At 35.5% G+C, this 25685-nt stretch overlaps 1 protein-coding gene across 4 annotated transcripts in view; it reads right to left on the bottom strand.

Moving 5' to 3' along the window:
* Positions 1 to 25685, bottom strand: part of MGAT4C (MGAT4 family member C) — a 218323-nt gene that overhangs the window by 52780 nt on the left and 139858 nt on the right. For 3 of the 4 annotated variants that reach the window (XM_059936631.1, XM_059936627.1, XM_059936629.1), the window contains one exon: positions 211 to 261. The exons of the other annotated variant lie outside the window; for it this stretch is intronic. The gene's annotated coding sequence lies outside the window, so the exon portion shown is untranslated. The remainder of the gene's footprint in view (positions 1 to 210; positions 262 to 25685) is intronic. 4 annotated transcript variants of the gene reach the window in all.

Raw genomic sequence — 25685 nt, forward strand, 5'->3', positions numbered from 1 at the left:
GAAATTTCCAATAAACATTCTCTAGAGTTTACAGTAAAAGTAGTATTGTTGAACAAATAGAATGTATGCATATAAAACTAATGAGCAAATACCCTCAATTTAGGCATGCATAACTACCCTAAGACAATTTGACTTATGGAATATCTTTGATAATATATTAAAAAATTTATAGCCTCTCAAACTTCTACTGTGAATGACACCCAATCTCACCTTAAGAAAGAAGTTGTTCACAATCTGTCCTGTGCAGAAAATGTTGATACACTGGAAAAAAGAAAACCCAATATAACTAATACAATCCTCTTGTTTATTATTTATTAAAGGTAAAAAAAAATTATTCTACTTTGTTATTCCCATGCAATCATATTATATTCATATTCACTAGTTTTCTAAATTGAGAGAAAAATATAGAATAAACATTTTAACATAATGCTTTAATATATATATCTCACAGAACAATTCTTTATATTAAGTTAAATTATTCATTAAAAGTAGCCAAATTAAATGTTTGAAGTATATATTATATAATATAAAGATATTTTAACATTATCATATTCCTATAACTTTCTTTGTATCTCTGTATCCAAAAGATTCCTTTTGAAATCTTTCATTAGAAACTCTACTGGTATCAATATACTCCTTGAATAATTAATATTTTTTACTTTAATTTATAACTTAATCAAATTTATAATTTAATTTTTAATTTATAAATTTATGTTTTGGCAGTAGTTTAACAAGTTAAAAATTCTCAAAGGCATAGAATTTTATGTGTCCATCTCTTCAGTTTAGAGAGTTTTATTAGCTTGTAACAGAAGTTCTGGATTAAGCAGTACATTGGGTTGATCAACATGAGCTTGTCTTTTTTATGATAAAAAATGATCAAATTAGTAATTTCATATGGCTCAAGTGTAGATAACTAACTGGCTCACACAACTTAAAAATCTACAGGTAGACCCGACATGTTTTCAACATTCTGCTCTTATGAGGTTGGTTTCACCCTAAGGCTCCCCTTGTGATATTTAGGTAAATGCCACCAGCACTTAGGACTACATCCTTTCTCCTTCTTCTCAGGTAGAAAGAGGGGATATTTACTTAACCATTTTCCCCCAAAAAAATCCTGAGATGTACTCTGGACTTGCAAAATTCAGCCCATAACACTGGCTTAGCTGTGTTATATAAATCCCACCCCTGAAGCCAGAAGAGGAGCCGGTCTCCACAAAACCATATGGATCCCCAAACTAAAGTCTGGCATAACAGAAACGGGGATGGGAGAAGGATGCCACGAATGCAATGGAAATCATTCACTATTTTGTCTCGAAATTTTTTAATGTACTAATAATGAGTCCAGCGAAAGTAGGAAAAATGAGTCCTGGCATAATTCCTGGGACTTCTGGATGACTGATATTTACCGTTTTGGCCCTTTTATTTTTCTTTTTGAGAGGAGAGGATTTCTTAAAAATCCTGTGTCTTGGGCTTCCCTGGTGGCGCAGTGGTTGAGAATCTGCCTGCTAATGCAGGGGACACGGGTTTGAACCCTGGTCTGGGAGGATCCCACATGCCGCGGAGCAGCTGGGCCCGTGAGCCACAACTACTGAGCCTGAGCATCTGGAGCCTGTGCTCCGCAACAGGAGAGGCCGCGATAGTGGGAGGCCCGCGCACCGCGATGAAGAGTGGCTCCCACTCGCCGCAACTGGAGAAAGCCCTCACACAGAAACGAAGACCCAACACAGCCAAAAATAAACATAATAAATAAATAATAAATAAAAGTTAAAAAAAAAAAAATCCTGTGTCTTTGATTCAGGGTTTTACAAGTAAGAATGATTTAGTATTTACCCATTATACGTACCAGATCTTGAGGTGAAGAACAAAAGCAAAATCCTATTTGGCTGTGATCATGTGTGAACTCCAAATGGGCAGGGGAAAACTATTTCCAATCAAATGGGACGTCGCCGAAAAAGTGCATGGGCTAGTTTGTTCCATGTTTATCCAAGTTATTGATTTTTCCATCATATATAAAGTCTTACAACATTAAAGAGATTGTTCCTGCTACAACATTATGAATTCATTGCTTGGAACACAGTTTGCTATTGAATGTCTGCCAGATTTTGTTAACAGAGATATTCAGAAGAAAACTGTGCAGCTATAACACAATGAATACATGAAGTCTCTAATAATGTCTTTAAAGTCATGTGCATATTCTTTAAGCAAAGATAGTTTGAGGAATAAATGCATTGTTATTTTGCATTATTTTTCTCCACTAGGCTTAAAAGTACTATTTATATTTTAAACATTTAGTGCTTCTCTGGGCTATTTAGGTACTTCTGAGGAACCAATAATGTTATTTTCTGAAGTTTAATGCTATATAAGGATTTATTGTTTTACACAATGGTTAACTGTGAAAATTCATATGCTCTTGAGGCACAGATTTCTTGGCCTCTCCGGACACCTTCATCAGCTTTTTTCATCTCCACTTAGATGCGTTGTGGTCAGCTTCTGTGGTCAAAAAGACCCTCACTAGGATTTCTGTAATTCTCTTCTATTTTTTTCATTCTTTTGTAGCTTCCAGGTAAAGCAAGAACAGTTGCAATGGGAGATTGATATTTTAAAATGGTAATAGTCATTTTAGAATTTTCATTTCAAATAAATTCATTTCTCAGTATGGAGCTATTATTATTACAGCTAATTGGTTATACCTTAGCACGGAGAGGGTGGCACCTACAATTATTAGAGCGGGGCAGAAAGGAGGTAGGACTTAAGAGGGTCTAGCTACAGATTCCAAAAAATTTGGTATGCAGAAGGCTATAGTAACAATGAGTTTAATTCTGTGCAAGCTGGTACTTAGCTACTGCAGGGCATTTGGGCTATGGAGTTTGTTTTCAAACTTATGAATAGAATGTATTGATAAAGGCATTCCAGACACTAGAGGTGGTGTTCAGATAATCAGGCAACCATGAAAAACTATTGGGTTTGAAAATATAATAATATCCTTCAAGACAAGGTGTTTCGTAATGGACCTAAGTCTTGAGTCTTTTTACTTACTAGTGATGTGACCTTAAACATACTTCAAGATATGTTTTAACAAAAGATCTGATTTTTTTACAGTGTGTTGACGAATTTTCTAAAAGGCTGATTAACAAAATGGATCTGCTGATTTGTCCTTGTATGTATATCATCAACTGGAGACTTCAACATATACTGTAAACACAGGATCTTAGGAACCCATTAGTGGTTTATAAGGATTGCATTTGGATTTTGTATAATTGTGCATATATACTGAAGAAAAATATCATGGGTGTACCTGAGAAGAGATGCATGAAACAAGATATTCAATTAAGTAAAGGGTAATTAAGCAAAAATAAATTTCTCTGATTGTATAGTCATATACTTTCTCTTAATAAACATTATTTTGATATAAAAACAAATTTATTAGTATAAGAATTTATTCTATTTAGATAGAGAAATAAAGCGTATGAAAAAAGGATGTTTTATTTTTCTAGTTATTAATATTTAGCATGTTAAATGGCATTTTCAATATGTCTTAAATTCTAATAGATATGATTTAGATGTATTTAGTTTCATTTTTGGGTGTCTTCCTTTTGAGGCATTACTATGAACAATGGTTAGTTTAATATCCTTCTGTTCTTTAGCATGAGTAAAAACATTGTGAATTATGCTACAAATAATGTTAGCATAAAAAATATTATAGAATTTTAAAAATAATTGGTTAATAAAATTATTTTATTATTTTCAGCAAATTTCCAATATTTAAACTTTAAATATTCAAATATTTAACATTATAGATACTTAAATTTATATTATATAAATACACATTTATAAATACATATAATTATTCAGGTTGCCATAATAAGAGAATGATAAATTTCTATGATCCTTAAATTTTATAAATGTAAACTTTGTTTCTATATAAAATGAAAATATATGTTGAAAAAATCTCAGGGTAATGGTAATTGACTAAGCATTCTACAAAGAAATAGTAAACCTAAAAATAATTATACATTTTTAATGATCATGGAAGGATTTTCAAGATAATAAATCTCAGCAGGTGAAAAATATCTGTAACAATTACTTTCTGAAGAATACAGAGCCATTCTTTGATGATGTATATTTGAATACACATTCACTAGATCCCTAATTTTTGGATAAATGAATTGCTTTAATCACATAAATGTCAGCTATTATTATATTGTATGTTAAATAATAAGAAATGTGTACTTTCTGTATTATTCTCAAGCAATTTCCTTCATGAGCACACGAGCAGCTTCAAGAATCAAATCGACCACACTACATCACTCAGTGAAATTTACAGCAGATAAGGAACACAAAACATGAGAGAAAATGAAAGAGAGAAAAATTACCTTTCTCAAAAAAAATCTATGCTCATCTGAATCTTAAATCATGTATTCTTTTCCCTTCATATCATTCTTGATGGGACTCTTGCAGAAAAAAAAAGGGATTAAACTGACTGTGCTTCACTGTCAAGAGAAACCTATGGTCAGGGATATACCTAATTCCTAAAGCTTTCATTATTAATATTTTATGAGTCTCACTGATTTGTCCTATCTAGAAGAAAAATTTATCTTTCATTTGTGCAAGCACTACCTGCTGAGTAATAGATTTCTTCTCTGTAAATTGAGTGGTGAAATGCAAACGGCAGCAAAGGTAAGAAGAGGCAAATTGTTCTTTTACTGGAGTCTGGCTGCACTTTTCTGGAGTTGCAGAATCAGCCAAGCAAAGTGAAAGATCCTTGGGGAACTAGGGAGTGTCATATCCGTTCTAACATACTTTGGCCTACACATGTTACTGCCCACATGTTTAACCTGACTTGTAAATGAGCTGATTAGCTACAGTGACTTTTTTTAACTTAAATATTTACAAGTAAGTTTGGTGCCTACAATGTTGGAAAATCACTAGCTCAACCTTGAAAATTTCCTTCATTGTAGATGAAGTGACAAAAAGGCAAATTAATGGTCTTTGAACACTTCAAACTGAAAAAGTAGGATATTTTGCCCCTTGGTTGAGCATGGCTTGCCTTAGCTGAACTAAGGAGGCCATTTAAGTAGGCTAAGAAGCCAACTAAGTAGAGTCATCTGTGACACTGGAGCTGACTATTCCCTGGGCAGTGTTCATCCACAGAAAAGTGAAGTAGAGGAAGAGGGTCCAGGATCCCCTTTCCAGTCAAAAAGATATTGGGTGTCCATTTATTAAGTCCACCTGAGATAGGCTGGGACCTGGGACCCTTTGCTGCAGTGCTGCAGTGCTTGCACCTGGACACACCTCTCCTTGAGCAACAAAATACAAAGAAACTATATGGGACTAAAAATAACTGCATGCGTGCATGCACAGTTGGGGCAAATTCTGGACAAGAGATACAAAAAGACCAAAAAAACCCCAACTGCCACTTCTGAAGAGCTGGGAGCAAAAACAGGGTCAGGAGCAAAAGAAGGGTACTGCGCATGCCCCCTGAACTCAACACCACCAGAGGGGTGGGCAAAACACCTAAGCCACCCCTCTGGCCTGACCCCCGGACACACCCCTACCCTCACCCCAGATAAGGAACAAGCTTGTCCCCCGCAGGGAGCAAACGAGCAAGGGAACCTATTACTTGTTCTTGCTCCCCGGCCCTGCTGCAGCAGAGGCCCCAGTAAAGCCTTGCCTGAATTTCTTGTCTGGCCTCTAGTAAATTTCTATTGGTTGGGAAAGGCCAAGAACCTTGGTCAGTATCATACCTAGACCACAGGTGCATCTAGTTGCACAGGAAGTAGAGTGTGATTCCCACATGTGGTTGAAAAGATAACTTCTGGATAAATGTATTTAGTGTAAAACCAGAAAAAAAAATTCTGGTTTCAAATGAGTATTTTTCTTTGCTAGAGAACATAGAATTCAAAACTATATGAAAAAATTGTTTCTTTTCTTCAGAGCTGTTATCTCAATTTTTAATTATATATTAACTAGTTTAATTATTTAACATCTTTCTAATCTCTTAGAACATAAATCGGACCCTGTTTATTTTGGCACACAATTGTATCCCCAGTGTCTAGTACACCATTGGCAAGCAGTAGGTATTCAACCAGTTTTTGGTAAAAAATGTGCATATTTTAAATTTTCATCAATGTTTACTAGCATGTTCTATATAATAATAATGTTTGTGGTAAGAGTGATGATTTATTCAAACTACAGCTACTGATCATAAATTTACATAAAGCACTGTGTTAGAAATGGGGTGATACTAGAATGTTTAAGATTAATTCCTGGGCCTCAAAGAGTTGACCATCTAGTTGCAAGAATAAGCATATGTGTAGAGATTATACAAAATGTGAAATAGTAAGTGACAAGAGAACATATTAGTTGTAATTGTACATAGATATTAGATAAACAGGAATGAAAGGACATCTTGATAAGGAGAACTACATGAGTAAATACATTGGAATCAAAGGAATATAAATCACAAACCATAAATTATGTTGCTAAGAATGATATAGCTTAGAACGACTGACAAGAGAACACTACCCCTGTCTATAAGAACCATCTAAACCCAGTTCTTTCATTGATTTGTGTATTTAATTTTTGTAGTAGAAACACACATGATTCCCATGAACTGAAAGGATCTACATTCGACACTCACTAATATAATATTACCAGAACTACATGAATATTTCTTTTCTCACACTCTAGCTGGCTGCTGTATCCTTTCAAACTTTTTAAATCTTTGCCAACCTAAAATGTTTGGGGGTAGAGGGGGAATGGCCTCTTGTTTTCATTTGATCTTTACTTGGGATTTATGTACCTTTTCATATCTTTATTCTTTCTTCTCTAAACATCAGTGCTTTTCTCATTCCTCCTTTTCCAATTTGTTTGCCTAAATCCTGGGCATCCTCACCCAGGCTAGACAAATGGAGTGAAGTAGATAATAATTTTTAGAGAAAAGTAGCCATTTGTAGATATTTCCTACTAAGCAAAATGGTTGTTAGGTGTTGCTTATCAATGGGTTTGCTATGCTAGTCACTAGTCATTAGTCACTAGTTTCAACAAATATTTTCTTTTTCTTTAAAATTTTCTCAGGCATACTTCTGGAAATTTTTAATTAATTCAGAACTCATTTAAGCCTTTGTTTTGGCAATAACTCACTAGCTCTGTTATTCTATATCTATTCTTAAAATTGATGTCAATTTGTGAAAACTATTATTTTAACCAAAAAAGTATGCAGTATATGAAATGAGTAATCTATTTAAAAAATCATATAAAAATTCAAAGTTAAATAAGAAAATACAACATGTTACATACCCTGAGAAAACCATAATTCAAAAAGAGTCATGTACCACAATGTTCACTGCAGCTCTATTTACAATAGCCAGGACATGGAAGCAACCTAAGTGTCCATCGACAGATGAATGGATAAAGAAGATGTGGCACATATATACAATGGAATATTACTCAGCCATAAAAAGAAACGAAATTGAGTTATTTGTAGTGAGGTGGATGGACCTAGAGTCTGTCATACAGAGTGAAGTAAGTCAGAAAGAGAAAAACAAATACAGTATGCTAACACATATATATGGAATCTAAGAAAAAAAAAAGAAAAGGTCATGAAGAACCCAGGGGCAAGATGGGAATAAAGACACAGACCTACTAGAGAATGGACTTGAGGATACGGGGAGGGGGAAGGGTAAGCTGGGAGAAAGTGAGAGAGTGGCATGGACATATATACACTACCAAATGTGAAATAGATAGCTAGTGGGAAGTAGCCGCATAGCACAGGGAGATCAGCTCAGTGCTTTGTGACCACCTAGAGGGGTGGGATAGGGAGAGTGAGAGGGAGGGACACGCAAGAGGGAAGAGATATGAGAACATATGTACATGTATAACTGATTCACTTTGTTATAAAGCAGAAACTAACACACCATTGTAAAGCAATTATACTCCAATAAAGATGTTAAAAAAAAAAAAGAATGGAATAATCCCATTTGCATCAACATGGATGGACCTAGACATTATCATACTAAGTGAAGTAAGTCAGACAGAGAAAGACAAATATCCTATGATATCACTCATATGTGGAATCTAAAAAAAAAAAGATACAAATGAACTTATTTACAAAACAGAAACAGACCACAGAATTCAAAAACAAACGTATGGTTACCAGAGGGGAAACATGGTGGGGCGGGGGGGATAAATTAGGAGTTAGGAGTTTGGGATTAACATTTACATGCTACTATATATTTATAAAATAGATAATCAACAAGGACCTACTGCATAGCACAGGGAACTCTACTCAATATTCTGTAATAACCTATATGGGAAAAGAATCTAAAAAAGAATGGATATATGTTTATGTATAACTGAATCACATTGCTGTACACCTGAAGCTAACACAACATTGTAAATCAACTCTACTCCAATATAAAATAAAAATTAAATTAAAAAAATAGAATGTCATTTACATTCCCTAAACCTTGAAAATTCTCTAAATTTGCTAATTTCGTAGTAACATATTTCTGAAACTATGTAAACTTTGTTCATATCCCTGAGTATTATTTGATGGCCTTTGTATAGATATAACCTACTGGTAATTCCCACATTCTACTCTTCTTTTATTCAAAGCATCAGTTATCTGGATTTAATTTTTAAACTTCTTCACCTTTTTTCCTTTATCATCTCTTTCATTTACACTAATACATGGCTTTTTTTTAGGGTCACATTTTACTACATAATAGAATTCTTTTGTTTCTTGCTTATTGATTCCTTTTTCTTGTTTTTTAACCACTTCACAATAATTATATCTTCTTTAAAGACTAGTGGAACTTTTTTTAAAAGATAAGTTGAAGTATAAAAACTGGTGGTTTGGCTGCGTGTATTCCCCTAGTGACTCCTTTTTGTGTATCATCTTAAAGCCTTTAAAATGTGTGTAAAAAATCACAACATGATGTGGACTTTCACAGTTTTTCAATTACTACTGAAAAACCAGGAATGTTAAATTCACAAATGCCAAAGAGTAATCATATAGTCAAGTTCAGGAGAAGGGCAGGGAGTTCATTGGCGAATCTGGGTTGGAGGAAAGGGGAATAACGTCTGTTCACTATTCTTTTGTGACACAATGGCACATAACAATGACATTGGGGAAAAGTTGTGGATTAAGGAAAACATCTTCTCACTGAAACTTTTGGAGCTCTTTTCCCAAGCATTCAGGCTCCAGGTAATGTCCCTGTTTGCACAGCAGCTACCCTTCTGGTTTTTCAGTATATCCCTAACTAAATGGTGTCTATTGTCTCTTCCAGTCAATTAGATAAGTGAATCAGATAACTCTGCTGCCAAAATAATGTCTTAAATGCAGCTGCAGTCAGACCACTCTAACTTTGATCCCTGTATTGTTTTCTCATTGTCTGTTTGGTTAAATAAATTTCTTTGCCATGTATTTTATTCACACCAAGCATCTTATGCCTCAGCCACAGTGGACTACCTGCCATTTTTCAAACACATTTCATATGAACTTTCAAGCTTCAGTGCTTTTGAACATATATTCCATCTTCCTAGAACAAAATCCTGATCAAATGTCACTTTTTTTAGAAGGTCTGTAACCTCTGCAGCAATGTTGGTCATCCTTTTCTTGAGACTATAATTAGAGGATGAACTACATCTTACTGCAATCTTTCTGTGAAAGTCTGTAACTTCCCAATGCTGTAAGCTCAAGGACAGAAATTATATTATGTCATCTTTGTGTTTGGAATATAATAGATATTGAATAATGGATAAATGACTAATATAATCAATTTATATGACATTTTCCCACTAACTGGAGCTTTTCAGGGAAAATAACACAAGATTTCTCTAGCAGACAGAATTTTGAATTCTATGCACTGCTATTTGAGGAGGTATTTTTGATTTGGCAGTTCTTTCCGGACCTCATAATAATAGATTATCATAGATTTACTTAAATTTAAGGGCTTTTAAAATCTGATTTTAACCTACATTGCCTCACTTCTTTGCTTAGTCATTAACTAAACTTTACCTTAGATAGATATTTTTATAAGAGAAAAAAATGTTATAAATGAAAATCCACACTTAATTAACAATGGGTATTTTTTATATCTATACATTTTAGTTATTAATATGATGTTGGGGCCTAAATTATCTAGAAAGTAATATTCCTTCAAATTAACTGACACACATAAATGCTATAATAAATCTGCTAGAAAGATAGTGCAAAATAAAAAGCCTCATCAGAAAGATGACAGCTCTCTTTCGAATAGCTCTTCTGAGTAGTTTGTGTAAAGAGTATGAATGCTCCCAAAATCTATAAAAATATTTTGTATCATGACAAATAAAATATTCAAACTATTCTCATAACCTCTTTTACAAGAAAAATAAACTTAACAGTCTACTAATAGTGATAAATATTTTCCCCAGTAGTTTATTCAATAAGGCTTACAATTAAATTATACTTAAAAATGTACAGTGTTTTAAATTTGAAAATGCTTCAAATATATTACTGTCATGGATTCTTAAAACAGTCTTATAAAGTAAGCTCAACAATTTTTGGTATTATCTTTATCTTTTATATTAGAAAACTGAGACCACAAGAGATTTCGTAATTTCCTCAAGGCAACATATACAAAATATCTTCTAGGTTTGAATTAAAATTAATCCATGATATATTATGTGGATAAATGTCTCTCTGACATTTTTTACTTGGTCTGTCCATGATTTTAATAAAAAGGTAAGAGTTTATTCAACTCTAACAGATATATCTAAATGTCTAATTTAATATTTTATTTATCTTTCAGATGTAAAAAACATATTCAGTTTTCAAGTTTGCCCTCAAATTCTTCCCAATTCCAATTTCATTAGTGGACAGTCTTAAGTTTATACAAAGCATTTAGAGAGATATCCACATTTCTAGGAAAAGCATTGAATTTAAAGAATATAATATTTTACACAAACATTGCATTCAATTCATATGCCAGAGCATTCCATTTTCCTGGAAGATCGAACATCTCCCCTTAATGTTCACACTAGTGCCTCCTTTGTGTTCTATTCATCCCTTTGTTCACATTTGTTCACCCCGTTGTTGATTTCTTCTGCCTTCAAAAGGAACCATAGTTCTACTGACCAGCTGGGCTAAAACCAGTGTTTCTAGTGTCCATTCCGCTGGTTGGAAACAGCTGTCTCCTCTGTTCTCTTGTGGCTGCAGACATTCCCTGCCCACCCGAACCCTCCCCCGGGGATATATCCATTCTGGAAGGGCGGACATAGGATAGTTCAAGCGCCAGTGTGATGTGGCCTGTATATCTGATAAAGGCTATTCTACCTAGACTGTGGTAGCCAGATACGTTTACTTTTCTGACACAAAACCAGTGTCAGAACACTGTGGTTCTGATTACCATGAACTAAAATGACAAAGATTCTGTCCTTTTGGTTCTTGCCTCTCTCACTTGACAAGCGCTATGTCTTAAGAGTACCAGAGCATCAACCTCTGAACAGGAGTCTAACGCTTGTGGAGTAAGCCATCACTCCCACACCATCCACCTTATGATGCATATCAGCATACTGAAACTGATCAGAGAAGTGGGAGACAGCAGTCTTACTCAGAATGGAAACAGAAATAAAGCAGGAGGCAAGAGAATGGACACAAAGCACTGTTTTTTGAAAACTTCTTTGTTCTCAATTTCCTAGAGGTAGAGAGGGAAACATGCAAATATGGCTATCAACTAAAACAAGACCTACAGCTTCAGTTTTTCCAAAGGAAGTAGAGATCTCTGGAGATGACAAACCTATCTGAGGCTCAAGGCCTCTAATCCTCTTTTTCTGATACACTGGGGGAGGCCTCTAGACAGATAGCCCTCTTTGAGGTTGTCATGTCACTCAAAGAATAAAGAATTGTTTTTCCCTAATACTATTTTCCCAGAGGCTCCACATCTTTTTTTGTTTTTTTGTTTGTTTTTTTTTAATGAATAAAAATTATTTAGGTAAAGTTCAGGAAACTTTCACAATTGTCTTATAAATTTTTAGGAAACATATATGGCTTATTAAAGTTTCAAAATGATCTATAATAGTCGTTTAACTCCTCATGTAAAATGTCTATTATAGCTTTTGTTATGATTGGCTATTTAATCATATCAGAATACAACATTTACCAATCTAGAGAGTCCATTAAATTGGAAATAATTTGTTCAAATAATTTAAGATATCACTTTTAACTATGAAATTATATTCTAAGAATTATAATTTTATCAAGTCTCAAATTGTGCTATTATCTAAAAACACTTAATTCATAGCCAGTAAAGCAAAAGAAAGAAGATGCAAAATGATAGAAACATTTCTTCCTCAGATTCTGTATCTTCAGAAAATTCATGTGAAGAATTCAGTCCAACAGGGGACTCCTTTGAGGAAATGACTGTAGGTAGTGAATTCTGGGTTTGAACAAGGCTGACAAGGGAATGTCTTAGAGGACAAACTTTACCAGTGCTGCTGGGGCATGGGGCTGGCCAGCAAAATCCCCCTGTAGAAAGTAATCGGAGGTGGAGGGCAGTTTTCATACACTTTCTGGAGGAAAGTGGGGGGGAGGAAGGAGGACCTCCTCTCATCAGTTTCCCCCGTTGTTCATTCCCGCTATGGGCCTCCAACTTTGTGATGGTGTAGAGCAAGAGAGCTTGGGCCAGGTGCTTTGCTTTCAAGTAAAGAGATCCATAGTGAAAATGCAAATTGCCAAAAGCATCTTTAGCATGCTAAAGTTCCACTGGACTTCATTTTTAAGGATACTGGATCATCTGTTCCATGGGCAGAAGGCATGTAATAGATTATGAGTCCTCCTGGTCCAGGTTGATGATCAGAGACAAAAGCAGGAGTGAACTTTCTTGCCATACAGAGTAAGAGCGGAAGCGGAAGCGGAAGTGCCAGCTGGTCAACAGTGGACATAGATCCTAGAGCCACAAGTCCTCTCAGCTAATGTCTCTTACTAGCAACTCAGAGGATTCCCTGGTCCTTTCGGCCTCTGCCAAACACCAAAATTGGATTGCCTCTCTAAAATTTCAAATTTAACATCCACTTCAGTTAATTTTGGTCTACTCTGTGTGTTCTTTGAAGTCATTGGCATTTCTCAGACCAGCCTGTGTTATTGACCACATATCATATATTTTCTTATAAGGGGCAACAATGCAGATTTTTTATTTTTTAATTGTCTTTTTGTTTTTTTATTTTTTATTTTTTAATTTTTGGGGGCTGAATGTGTCAAGTTTAATAACTATTAAGTAAAATAATGTATCTTAAATTCTTTTTTTTAAGGTACCCTTTATTCTTTTATTTTCTTAACATCTTTATTGGAGTATAATTGCTTTACAATGGTGTGTTAGTTTCTACTTTATAACAAAGTGAATTAGCTATACATATACATATATCCCCATATCTCCTCCCTCTTGTGTCTCCCTCCTATCCTCCCTATCCCACCCCTCTAGGTGGTCACAAAGCAACAAGCTGATCTCCCTGTGCTATGCAGCTGCTTCCCACTAGCTATCTATTTTACATTTGGTAGTGTATATATGTCCATGCCACTCTCTCACTTCGTCCCAGCTTACCCTTCCCCCTCCCCGTGTCCTCAAGTCCATTCTCTACGTCTGCATCTTTATTCCTGTCCTGCCCCTAGGTTCTTCAGAACCATCTTTTTTTTTTTTTTTTTAGATTCCATATGTATGTGTTAGCATATGGCATTTGTTTTTCTCTTTCTGACTTACTTCACTCTGTATGACAGTCTCTAGGTCCATCCACCTCACTATAATTGTCCTTTTATTGAAGTATAGTTGATTTACAATATTATATTAGTTTCAGGTGTACAACATAGTGATTCAATATTTTTATGGAGTATACTCCATTTAAAGTTATTATAAAATATTGGCTATATTCTCTGTGCTGAACAATATACATTTGTAGCTTATTTATTTTATGGCTAGGAGTTTGTATCTCTTAATTCCCTACCCCTATTTTGCCCCTCCTCACTTCCCTCTCCCCAGTGGCAACCACTAGTTTGTTTTCTGTATCTATGAGTCTGTTTCTGTTGTGTTATAGTCATTGTTTGTTTTATTACAATGCAGATTTTTAAGAAACAAATTATTCTTTGCTCTTTTCTTTAAGTTTTAGTTTGATTTTTTGGTAGGTATTCTACTCTTTGGGCTTATGGTTCCTGTTTCTGTCTGCTTTGCAACATCATTATTCCTCTCTCTAAGCCATTCGTTCCCACTACAGTTAGTTTACTGGGGAAGTCATTTCTGTTGTTGTTGTTGTGTGTTAGTTAATTAGTTTTTTTTTTTTTTTTCATTTACTGATATAGTTCAGTCAATAATGTAAATTTCTGATGAAGCTTTTGAACCTCACTTTCAATCTCTGCATTTTCTGATTCCAAGGATTCATTCTTGTTTTGCAGAGTTGTGACATAAACCATAATTATTTCTTTTATCTCCTCCAATTTATATATATGTGTGTGCGTGTGTATATATATATATATATATATACACACACACACATATAAATTTATACACACACACACTCCCAGGAAAAGCCTGCTCCTTCTTCTGTCTGTTTGGCCTGAGCCAATCTAATCTGTAGTTGAGCTGGGTATCTGGGATTTGTGGATTACTGAGGTATTCTTTTTACTATTTTAGCTTTCCATGCCTCTGACAATCTCTCTCCAGTTTGCTACCCTGCACCCAACCAGTTATAGCAGTACAGTGGATGAAAGGCCTGTAGGCCTTGTGTGAGCTTTCTTAGCTCTCCTCCCTTACCCCAATCTTTGTTAGGCCATGGCCTTGCAGTTGGTAAAGCTCCTCTGTGGTCAATGCTACAGAACTGATTTGTGATGGAGATGCTTTGGAATTCTAATTCATTGCTTCAACCCACCTGTGACCATTAATAGCTTGTTAAAAATTGTGATAGTTCCTCCTTATTCTTGTCTAAGGCAAACAGTTTCCTTCTGCTGCAGTACCCTTAGGGATGAAAAAAATCATGAGATTCTTTTGCTCTGGGAAAGGCCCTTTCTTTTCTGGAATTTGGTCATTTAATTTTGTATCTTCAGTTCTCTGAGGAGTTAAAAATATATGACTTTTTAGCTTATCTGGCTTATCCTCAAGTATTCTTTTAATAAGCATCTCCTCATAAACTCTTTTTCTTGATTAGGACAACTCTACCTACAAAAATATTGATTCAAGTCAAAGATGAGATAATATAGATTTACTTCTCAAATACTTAAACCACCATCAATGCTGATCCTTCCACAAGTGACTGGGTCAATAACAGCACTCCAAATTATTAAATAATCAGAGCATATGTATGAGTCTTAGATTTTACTTAGTCTATTTATCTAAAACCTAATACCTGTAAAGTGGAAAAGTCTCCAGTCTTAATATTCCACATATAATATAGCACTGAGGGGAAAGTGAACAGTGTAAGCTATGGGAGGTTGAGTAAACAGATGAATCTATACCATATTCTCAATCCTAACTGATGTCTACTCTATTTTTCCAGTCCTTGAGGCCACTTAGAGTTCAACTTCATCTTACAATCAATATCCAATTTATCAGGAAATCCTGCTGGCCCCCATCTTTAATATTTATCCATAATATAACCATGACTCACTAAAACTACTGCTATCACCTTGGTTCAAGTTACTATGATTTCTTACCTGGATTTAACTAATATGCTTTTAACTCATCTCCATTCTTCCACTCTTGCAACCTTGCCTCCTTGCCCACCCCCAACATACTCTAACTAGAGTAACTAGAGGAACCTTATTAAAATAAAAATCAGATAACCTCATTTCTCTACACAAACCTTACACTATCTCCTCATTTCTTTTGAAATGAATGCCAGTTACAATGATCTAAAAAGGTCCTCATTGGTTTCTTATTCCTGCCCTCTTCTTTCAGCAACAGCCATACTGCCTTCCTTGTTCTTTGCATACGCTGTGAGCCTCCTGATGTAGGAGGACTTGGCACTCGATGTTCCAATTTTCTTTTTAAAATCTCTCCCCCTAAATATTCCCATAGGTCTAACACTTACCCTCCTTCAAGTCACTGTTCAGACATAGCCTTCTCAATGAGGTCTATCCTAACCATTAAACTCCAAGTTTCTTCCTCCAAACAGGCATTCTAAAACCCCTCACCTTGTCCTATATTTTAAAAATATTCTATAGCATTTATGACCTTCTAATATACTATATAACTTACTTGTTTATTTTTTATTATATGTCTTCTTAGACTAGATTGCAAACGTTACAAGAACAGAATTTTTCCTCTGATAGTTTGAAAGTATTTGATAAATAATAGATATAGTAAATATATGTTGAAAGAATGAATCCAAATGAGGGAAAAAGCTAGTCAACCAGTCTATTTCTTGTGCATAGATTCAATCAAAATATTTAACAAGAGATATTTTTTTCCCCAAATTTCAACTTTAGTTTAAGTTTATGGTTTTTAGATAAATTTCCTTAATAATATTTATTTGTAAAAATAGCAATATAGTTTTTAAAGGTTATAGTGTCCTCTCTATAACCTTTATATAGAGAGGTCTATATATAGAGACTCTCTTCTATAGTCCTACAGGAAACCAGGGCTCAGAAGGAAGACCTCACAAGACAGAAGAGGTTTAATCAGAAAAATATAGGATGGAGTAGCACTGTTTTTTTTCTGAGAAGAGGAGATTCATGTCACTCCAGTGACGTGAATAGGTGCAACTCTTTGACTGACAAGAATAGCAATTGTATATTGATATCTAGTCAAATCCTGGCATGGAGATGGTACTTGATAAATATTTTCGCAAATGAATGGGATTAGGAGGGATTCACTCAAGGTAATAAAAGAGCACAGATGCAACCGTATTGTCTCATAATTATAAAGGACCCAAGAGACTATCTCTCCTATTACTCCATTTAAGAATTTTGCCTAAGTATAACCAACAACAAGGAAAAGGTGAGGAAATCATAGCTAACTTGCTGAGAGGTCAGGTAGCTGTTTCAAATGCTAGACTACAAAAGCAAAAGGAAAAGGTTAAACCGTGACTAAAGAGTGGTACATTCAGCAGTCTCCTCTTGAAAATATCTAAGGATACCCAATGGTCATCTTTAGATATCACTATATAGCATGGTCTTGTCTGATGGGAGGATGGGGTTTGAAATGAGGGTTAGAATATAAAGGCAGCAAGAAAAATGAAATTTCCCTAGAAAATTTACCCTGAAAAAATATTCCTATTTACTCATATGTTACATATATATTGTATGTTACAATAACATGCATGGGAAATGGACAATGTACATATGCAAAACATGTAAAGATATATATATATATATATAATATGTGCTATAATTACAATCATATTTTTGTATCTTTAAACACTAGAAATGTTTAAACATTGAGAATAAAGTGAAATGGTGATTATTGAGGGCAGGTTCTCCCTTTGGGCATGTGTTCATTGAATGAAATGGCTAAGTCATTAGCTGGTTTGCACGCACGCTTCTCTCTCTCCTTCTCTCCTCCCCCTCTCTTTCCATTTTCCTTTTTAAATTTCTAGTTGATCTACCCCATTCCCACAGTTCTTCCTGCTGTGCTGTCAGTTCTGTTACACTGGGTGGGCATAGCTAAGGCCCTCCATGCCTTGAGCCTTAGATAAGGCTTCTCCTCTAACCTTCCAGATACGTCTTTACCAGGAGTGACTCGCAGTGCCAATACCGTGCCATTGTTTGAGTCCTGTTTTGTCAGATGCTGTTGACAAGACATATCTTCTTTATCAGAGTGTGACCTGCATTTCTCCTCTCTCTACTCTTTTTATCCACATTTTTTTTTGTCCTTTTGCCACCTGCTATATTTAAGTATTCTGGTTTTAACTAAAGTGACTGCTTTGTCTTGTTCAATCCTACTCCTTTCCTTTGGCTGGGAAAGCAGTTTTACTCACTGTTATGGGTAATTCATTTGGGTTAATTTACCCCCTAGTAACTGGCTCAGGCTTTTATCACACATTCATGTTTTGTTTGTTTTTTTAAGTCTCCTTTATATTTTTTGCTTTTTATTTTACTTTGATTACCAGGGGAAATAGGCAACATATATTTGCCTGATCAAATAGAACATTTAAAAATATTTGGAAATACATGAAGTGCTATTAAAGCAGCAGCAGAAACAGCTTAAAGATGATCCCATCTGACTATGCCTCAATCTGGTTATAAAAACCAGTCAGTGAACACACATATGCACACACGCTTCAAATGTACCATGCATTCAGTCGGAATCAAGACATTGCAACCAGAGTTCACGTTACTGCTGTAATAATGGCAGATGGTTGTAGTTGTATATTCTACTCAAAATTAGTAGGTGTGGAGAAAAAGAGACATTTATTAACTGGAGGGAGGACATATTCAAATAAATACGTTGCCCCATAAAGTGCCCCAGTGCGAGTATGATTTAAAACATAATTATGGTTTTCCATTACCGTAAAAATTTTGGGGTAACAAAATTAAAGTGTTTAATTTTTAGAATAGGCTCATGCTCTCAGCATGGAAATATCTGTGTATTTTTAAAATAAATTACATATGAAATAAAGCTGTAAATTGTGCAGATATATTCTAGGCATTCAACTTAAGGTAAATTAAAAAATTAAAAGTAAATGACATTTAGCTGATGTAAATAGAAATCACTATTGTTTCTCTGTTATTCAAGGGAATGTGGACAGAAGGAGTGTGCTTTGTAATGCAAGATAGTTTCAGTACTCCACACGGGGGGAAATATATGTGGTTATTGTTGGTAAGAAAGCAATAATAGTGAAATATGAATAAACAAAATTTTTGAAAAGTTCCTACTTAATGGATTATGTTCCAAAAAACACATCCTAGTAACCTATAGATGTTAAAGAACAATATGTAATGAAAGGTTTTCATCGCCATTGATTTGTTGCCATGGTGACTTTTCGGGATGATGGGAAGGCAACATAGTCAAAGTGATTTAAATATGAGAGTCTGTGATGCAAACCAGAGATAAGTGGTCATTGGACAGAAATCAGGGGCCTCATTTTAATCTCCCAACACTCTATTTATCATAGCATTACATTTATTTTGCTGGCTCTGTTTTTTTGTCCACATAAATGTACAAATTCACCATGAATCCAGCTTTATGTAATATTCAAGAGAATAGTGTTCATCTAGCACAACTGATAACACTAGGGAACAAGGCCTGTTACAGCTCCTGGAGCACAGAATGTGGAATATCTGTTACAGGAATTGAATGGAATCTGGGGTGGCATCTCAGTGACATTTTGCACTATTGCTATGAATATAGCTTTTACATTGAGGCCTTGCTCAATTGTTCAGTTACAGAAAGGGCCAGAGAGATCATGCTGATTTCCAAAAGGAAAAAGAAAAAAAAAAAGGGATCTACACAGACAAGGCCAACTATCTTGAAATACCTCCTGTTGTCCTAAAACATAACATCACTCAGTGAGAGAGGCTATAGGCTCTGTCTCATGGGACGAGGTAAAGAAGGTTAGACAACTGAGATGCTTGCTCAAAATCTTCATTTAAAAGAAAAAAGTCTATATTGTGAAGGTTCCATGTCACTAGAGAATGGAGACATTATATAGCTCATTACAGTGTATGCAGTATGCTGTCTAGGGACTCCTTGCCCAGTTAGAGCTCTTAGTAACGGAATCCTTCGCAGGCATTTTTTGGCAGAGAAAGTATTTCTGTTTAGATATGCTGTGAGTCATGCATAGATGCTGTATGAGAACCCTCTTTCAGAGGTGTCACGAAGTGGGCCACAGCACACAATAATAAAAAGAGTACTGGACTGAGAACCAGAAAACGGTATTTCTAATTCTGGCAATGCCATTAAACCAGCCATGCAACCTTAGGCCGGCCTCAATTTCCTCATCTGCAAAATGAGGACTTTGGACTAAACCATCTCTAAGGTCTTTTCATCTCTGAAATCCTATGATTCTTTTCAGCATTATTATGTGTCTTTATTTTCCCAGGGGGATGATTCCTTTGACTAACTGGAAATAAAAGTAAAAGTTTACACTGAAAAAGGGAATTGGTAGGCAACAACTCATTTGTCTTACTATATTTCTTCAGAGACATTCTGGAGCATGTGTTTCTGTCAAATATGAGGTTTTCTTAAGAGGGATTTCATACTAACACATATCAACCACAGTTTAAGCATCTTCTGAAAAAAAGAGAAAAAAATCCCAGCACAGTCGTAAATGGTAAATTGTAAGTTTCACTACAAAATTATCAAAAGGCAAGTTTAATATAAGGATCACACTATTACAAATGATATGAAATACATTTGAAATTCTTCTCCTTCCATAAAATACCCTTTTGGGGTGTTTGTTCATTATAAAAAATCAATGGTGTGGGAAAAAATGGGAGGGTGTTTACAAACCCAAAGTTAATTTGAATCTTTCAATAGCAAAATAATTCTAATGTGTTTTATTGACTTTACTCTCCTGTTTTTTCTTATTTGTTTGTTTTTTGCATTCTAATCTTCTATAGACTGAATGTTTGTGTCTCCTTAAAATTCGTATGTTGAAACCTAACTCCCAATGTGATGATATTTGGAGGTGGGGCCTTTGGGAGATGATTGGGTACTGAGAATGGAGCCCTCATGGATGGGATTAGTGCCCTTAAAAAGATACTGCCAGGGAGCTCCCTGGCCCCTTCTGCCACGTGAGAACAGTGAGAAGATGGACTTCTGTGAACCAGGAAGCAGGCTTTCATGGGTCACCAAATATGCTGGCACTTTGATCTTGAATTCCCAGCCTCCAGAACTGTAATAAATGTTTGTTGCTTAAGCCACTCAGTCTATAGTATCTTGTTATAGCAGTCTAAACTGGGACAGAAATTGGTACCTATAAGTAGGGGTGCTGCTGTAACAAAGACCTAAAAATATGGAAGTGACTTTGGAACTGTGTAATAGGCAGAGCCTGAAAGAGTTTCGAGGTGCGTGTTAGGGAAAAAAAGCCTACACTCCTGTGAATAGACCTTTACAGGTGATTCTGGTGAGACCTCAGAAAGAAAAGTGGGGAGCTGAAGTGAAAGCCTCAGTCTTCTTAGAGACTAGCAAAGTACTTGTGAATAGAATGTTGATGGAAATGTGGGCACTAAAGGCCATTTTGATGAGGTCTCAGATGGAAATGAGAAACATATATTGGACACTGGAGGAAAGGCAATCCTTGTTATAAAGTGGCAAAGAACTTGGCTGGATTGTGTTTGTTTCCTAATGTTTTGTGGAAGGTAAAACTTGTGAGCAATAACATTGGATATCCAGCTGAGGAAATTCCTAAGCAAAATGTCGAAGGAGTAGACTGGTTCCTCCTGACTACTTGTAGTAAATTGTGAGGAGAAAGAAATGACTTAAAGATCCAATTGTTGATCTAAAAGGAAGCAGAACTTAAAGATTTGGTAAATTCAAAGAACTCCATTTCTTCGATGTCAGTTACTGGACCTCTATTGTGTTCCTTTGGTGGTGTCACGTTTCCCTGATTTCGTGATCTCTGCAGCCTTGTGTATGTGTCTGCGCATTTGAGGAAGCAGTCACTTCTTCCAGACTTTGTGGACTGACTTTGGTAAGAAAAGATTTCACCTGTGGATGCGGACACACTGGAGTGTGCTGAGAACCTGGGTCTAGTGGTGTGGCGTGCCAAGTGCAGGGGTGTGTGGCAGCTCTCGGTCTGGGGGGGATATGCTGTCTCCTTGGCTCAAGCAGTTGGGGCCCATGACATCACAACTGCATGATCCTTGGTGGTGAGAGCTGTGGGGGGGTAAGGGGGTCCTCAGTGGCGGTGCACCTGTATGCTGATGGCTCTGACTCCTGCCACCAGCCTGCACTACTGTACTTGAGCTGGCAGCTAGGCACACAAGTGCATGCCTGGCAGACAGCCCAGGCACCAGCAACTCTTCACGTACACAAATTAGCCACAGTCAGGGTCACCATGCATGGACCTGCAACCAACCCCTGCCACCCTGCAGGCACCTGCAGCCAAGCATGTGCATACCATTGGCTCCAGCACCAATGCCACCTTGCCACTGAACCCAGAGGTACCACTGAGGACCCCGTGGCCTTTGCAGTCACTTCTTCTAGACTTTATGGATCCCAGTATATCATCTGTAACTAATCATAAATTAGTCCCTTCTTCATCTGAATTATCGCTTATATTTCTTTGTCTTCTCTGACTTAAAGCCTTAAAATTAATACAGAATATTAGTAGCTATTGTGGGTAACTTCATCTTATTCCTAATTTTATTGAGGGACTATTTAGATTTTTGCCATTTCACGTAGTGTTTGCTGATGATATCTAATGAAAAATCTTGATTATGTCAAAAGAAGTTTAGTACTAACATATATAAACCACAGCTTAGGCATCTTCAGGAAAAAGAGACAAAAATGTTATAAATGTTAAATTGTAAGATTCAGTACACAATTCTCAGAGAGCCTAACATAAATATCAGATTATTTAAAATGATTTGAAATATACTTAGGCTCTTCCTTTTTCATTTATAGTCTGAGGAATTGTTGAAAAAATTCCTGAAATACTTTTTGTTGCTTTATTGCATTTTCATCCAAAGAAATATACTCTAGCATCTCTATATTTGCAATACATTAAGTTTTATTTGTAGCCAGCTTCTTGTGTATGTTCCATAGGCATAACACAATAACATATAGACACAGTTGTGGATTTAAACTACATGTAGGGTTAATCAAACATGGTATGTGCATTTGTCTGTATTAGATTGAACTTGTTTTTTTTGAATTAAAATCTTTGATGTCCATTAGTTGGATCATGTTTAACCTTGCTTTTTGAGAAAGGTGGGCAGGAGAAAAAGTTAGCATATGTTTGGGCTGCCTTCCTAGAGTCTTCCTAAACTATATTTTCCTAATCCCATAGCCACAAATGATTGTTTAATTTACTATTGGAGAACAAAAATTCAGAGGAAAACAAACTCATTTTGTTTTCTTGTTGCAGTGATTTATCTAAAAAGTTAAACATGTATTCCCCACTTTTCTCTTTCCTATAAAATGTCACATAAAGTACCAAACCAAAGAAACAAACAATAAAAATATAAAAAACCAAAAGGAAAGGATTTAAAGTAAGTTGAAGTGCTGAGATCAGGGGCTATTCTAGTTCTTGATGCTTAAGCAGGAATATTTTATAAGAAAAAAAGTTGCCTCAGATGTTTTTAAAAAAGAGATTTATTAGGAAGGAAGGAACAAAAGCAGTAGCCTTGAATAACAGCTATTTCCTAAGAGTTGAATAAATGAGGTGGAAACACAAAACCTTGATGTATAATTGTCAAAATTTCTTAACATGAATATAGTGATGGGTTGTTAACCATTTTCCCCCCACTGGCTCCGGATATTAACATCACTATGAGAATCCTCAGGATATTTTGTTTCATGTGAAGTATTAATGCATTTCAAAATCCCTAGCCAAATGCAAAAGAAAGCAGAGCATAAAATGGCTAATCAGGCAGGAGGAATTTAAGTATGAATGACAATATCTACAGACTAGTAGACCTTGTCCCGAAATGGCTGGAAGTCTTAGGCAAATAATAAACAGCAAACACAAAGAAATAATGAGAGCTTGAAACTCATAGCTTTACAATTCCTCTCATTTTATGTGATTCCACTGAAAAGTGACTTAAATACAGAATTTCAGAAAAATAAAGAGATGTTCCTTGACACAAGGTATGTTTCTGGGTACCTGATAACTCAATAAGGAGCCTTGAAGAATATCATATCTTGAGGCTGCCACAGAAATTTCACATAACCTGAAAGTGCCTGCCTCTGGCATTCACCAGACACACAAAGATATTACGAGAAGGAAGCTAGTCTTTCCTTTATCTAATAACAGCTCCCCAGAAAGGATCCCAAAGGCACTAAGCCATGCTCACTAGATTCACAGGAAGAACTAGAAATTGTTTTTCCTTTTCTTTTTTAACTCCATCCTCTGTAGCAAGAAGTAAGTATAGTTTTTTCTCGTTGCCCTGCAACCACGCTTGGCTCTCTAGTCTTCTCTGATATATGACAAGATGAAAATATTTACCAAAATGAAAAGGGACCTTTGTTTCTTTTTTCATTGCAGATCATATTTCTCTCAGATAACCACATAATCACCTCCTGCTCATATAAAAAATCAGTGATCACAGGTTATGAAAAAGAATTTAACACTTGTCTTTTGGTGTGCAAGAGCAAATATCATGTTATTGCACACGCCACTATCATCATGTTTGATTACATAATAATGCTCATACAACTTGGAAGTAAGATGGAGATAAGTTATCATACCCTATTCTTTTATTTGTATTAAAACCAAGACCCAGAGAGTCTATGTGATTTAATTTCCCAAGATCATCATTATAACTAGTGATCAAAAATGCTAAAAAGGGATGTGAAAATATTATATTATTAACATTGGGGATTTGTATACGTGGACCACATGTGCTTGAGGAAAAATTTGGCACTAATTCATATAGATTCATTTAAACTAAATTCTCAGTTAATTCTGTTTTTTAAGTTTCAGGTAGACTCTCCATCTTAACCTTCATCTTAACCATTCTTCTCAAGATTAGATCCATCTTCTCTTTATCAATATATTTAGTTTAACTGAATCTTTAGTGTCTGCAGTGTGTAGACATCCACAGAACTGTAACAGGAACACATCATCTAAGATACATGTTATCGCTCCTTTAACTCAACACATAAAGCTATCCCTCCTGTCCCCCTCTACACCCCATCAAACCTTTGTCTGTATGTTCTCATCTACCACATAATGTCAGAGGAAAAGGTAGTTATCCTTCTTTCAAAGCTAACCCTGAGCTCTTTTTTCCTTTCTTTCATTACCTCACTTTTTCTATCATTAAGTATCTTAAAATCTTATTAGTATGTCCCTTTCTACTGCCTCTTTATACTCTGTAATAGCAAAACTACATTTCTTCTGTTTTTCAAATCTTCCTTTGGCATTCTTGATTTTACACAAGCAACACTTTCTCGCTTCACGCAGCATTCTATTAAATCATTTGACAGTATGTTTCCACAATCCCCTTTCCTCTGCAATTGGCTCCTGAAGTTTTTAATAGACAATACTTTCTCAATATCCATTTGGTAGAATCGACCACACAGAAAACACAAAGATCTGTTTAGAATTCTCATTGCTTCCCATTAATTATTTCTCTGGAGTTTAATATATGAAATCATGTAATATAAATTATACATAGCCCTTAATAAAAAGGAAGTTACAGGATGTGGTTAATATCTAATAAAGGGCATTGCTTATATTATACTGCAAATAAGTCTTGGTTTAAGAGACTGTACTGAGCACAGATCTCCAGTAGCACTGGATGCTCTTGAATACCATCTACCTCCTAAATTTATTCCTCCCACAATTTCCAAAACACTATTCTCTTCTTGATACTCCAATTATTTTATTACCTCTTTCTTTATTTTAGTAACTTCTCTCCATCCTCTGCCCCTTCATTTTGGCTGGTAAATGATTCTAGATCTTGTGCTTTTCCCTGCTCTCCTTATGCTGTGTCACTCTATGTTGCATCATCTAGCATCTAGATGTAGATGATTTCTCTAGCTCCATGTCTATCATCTATGGATATCTCTATCATCATTTCACACAGGACATATTTTCAACTCTATTAAGGT

Source organism: Balaenoptera ricei, chromosome 10 (genome assembly GCF_028023285.1).
Source record: "Balaenoptera ricei isolate mBalRic1 chromosome 10, mBalRic1.hap2, whole genome shotgun sequence".
Lineage (NCBI taxonomy): Eukaryota > Metazoa > Chordata > Mammalia > Artiodactyla > Balaenopteridae > Balaenoptera > Balaenoptera ricei.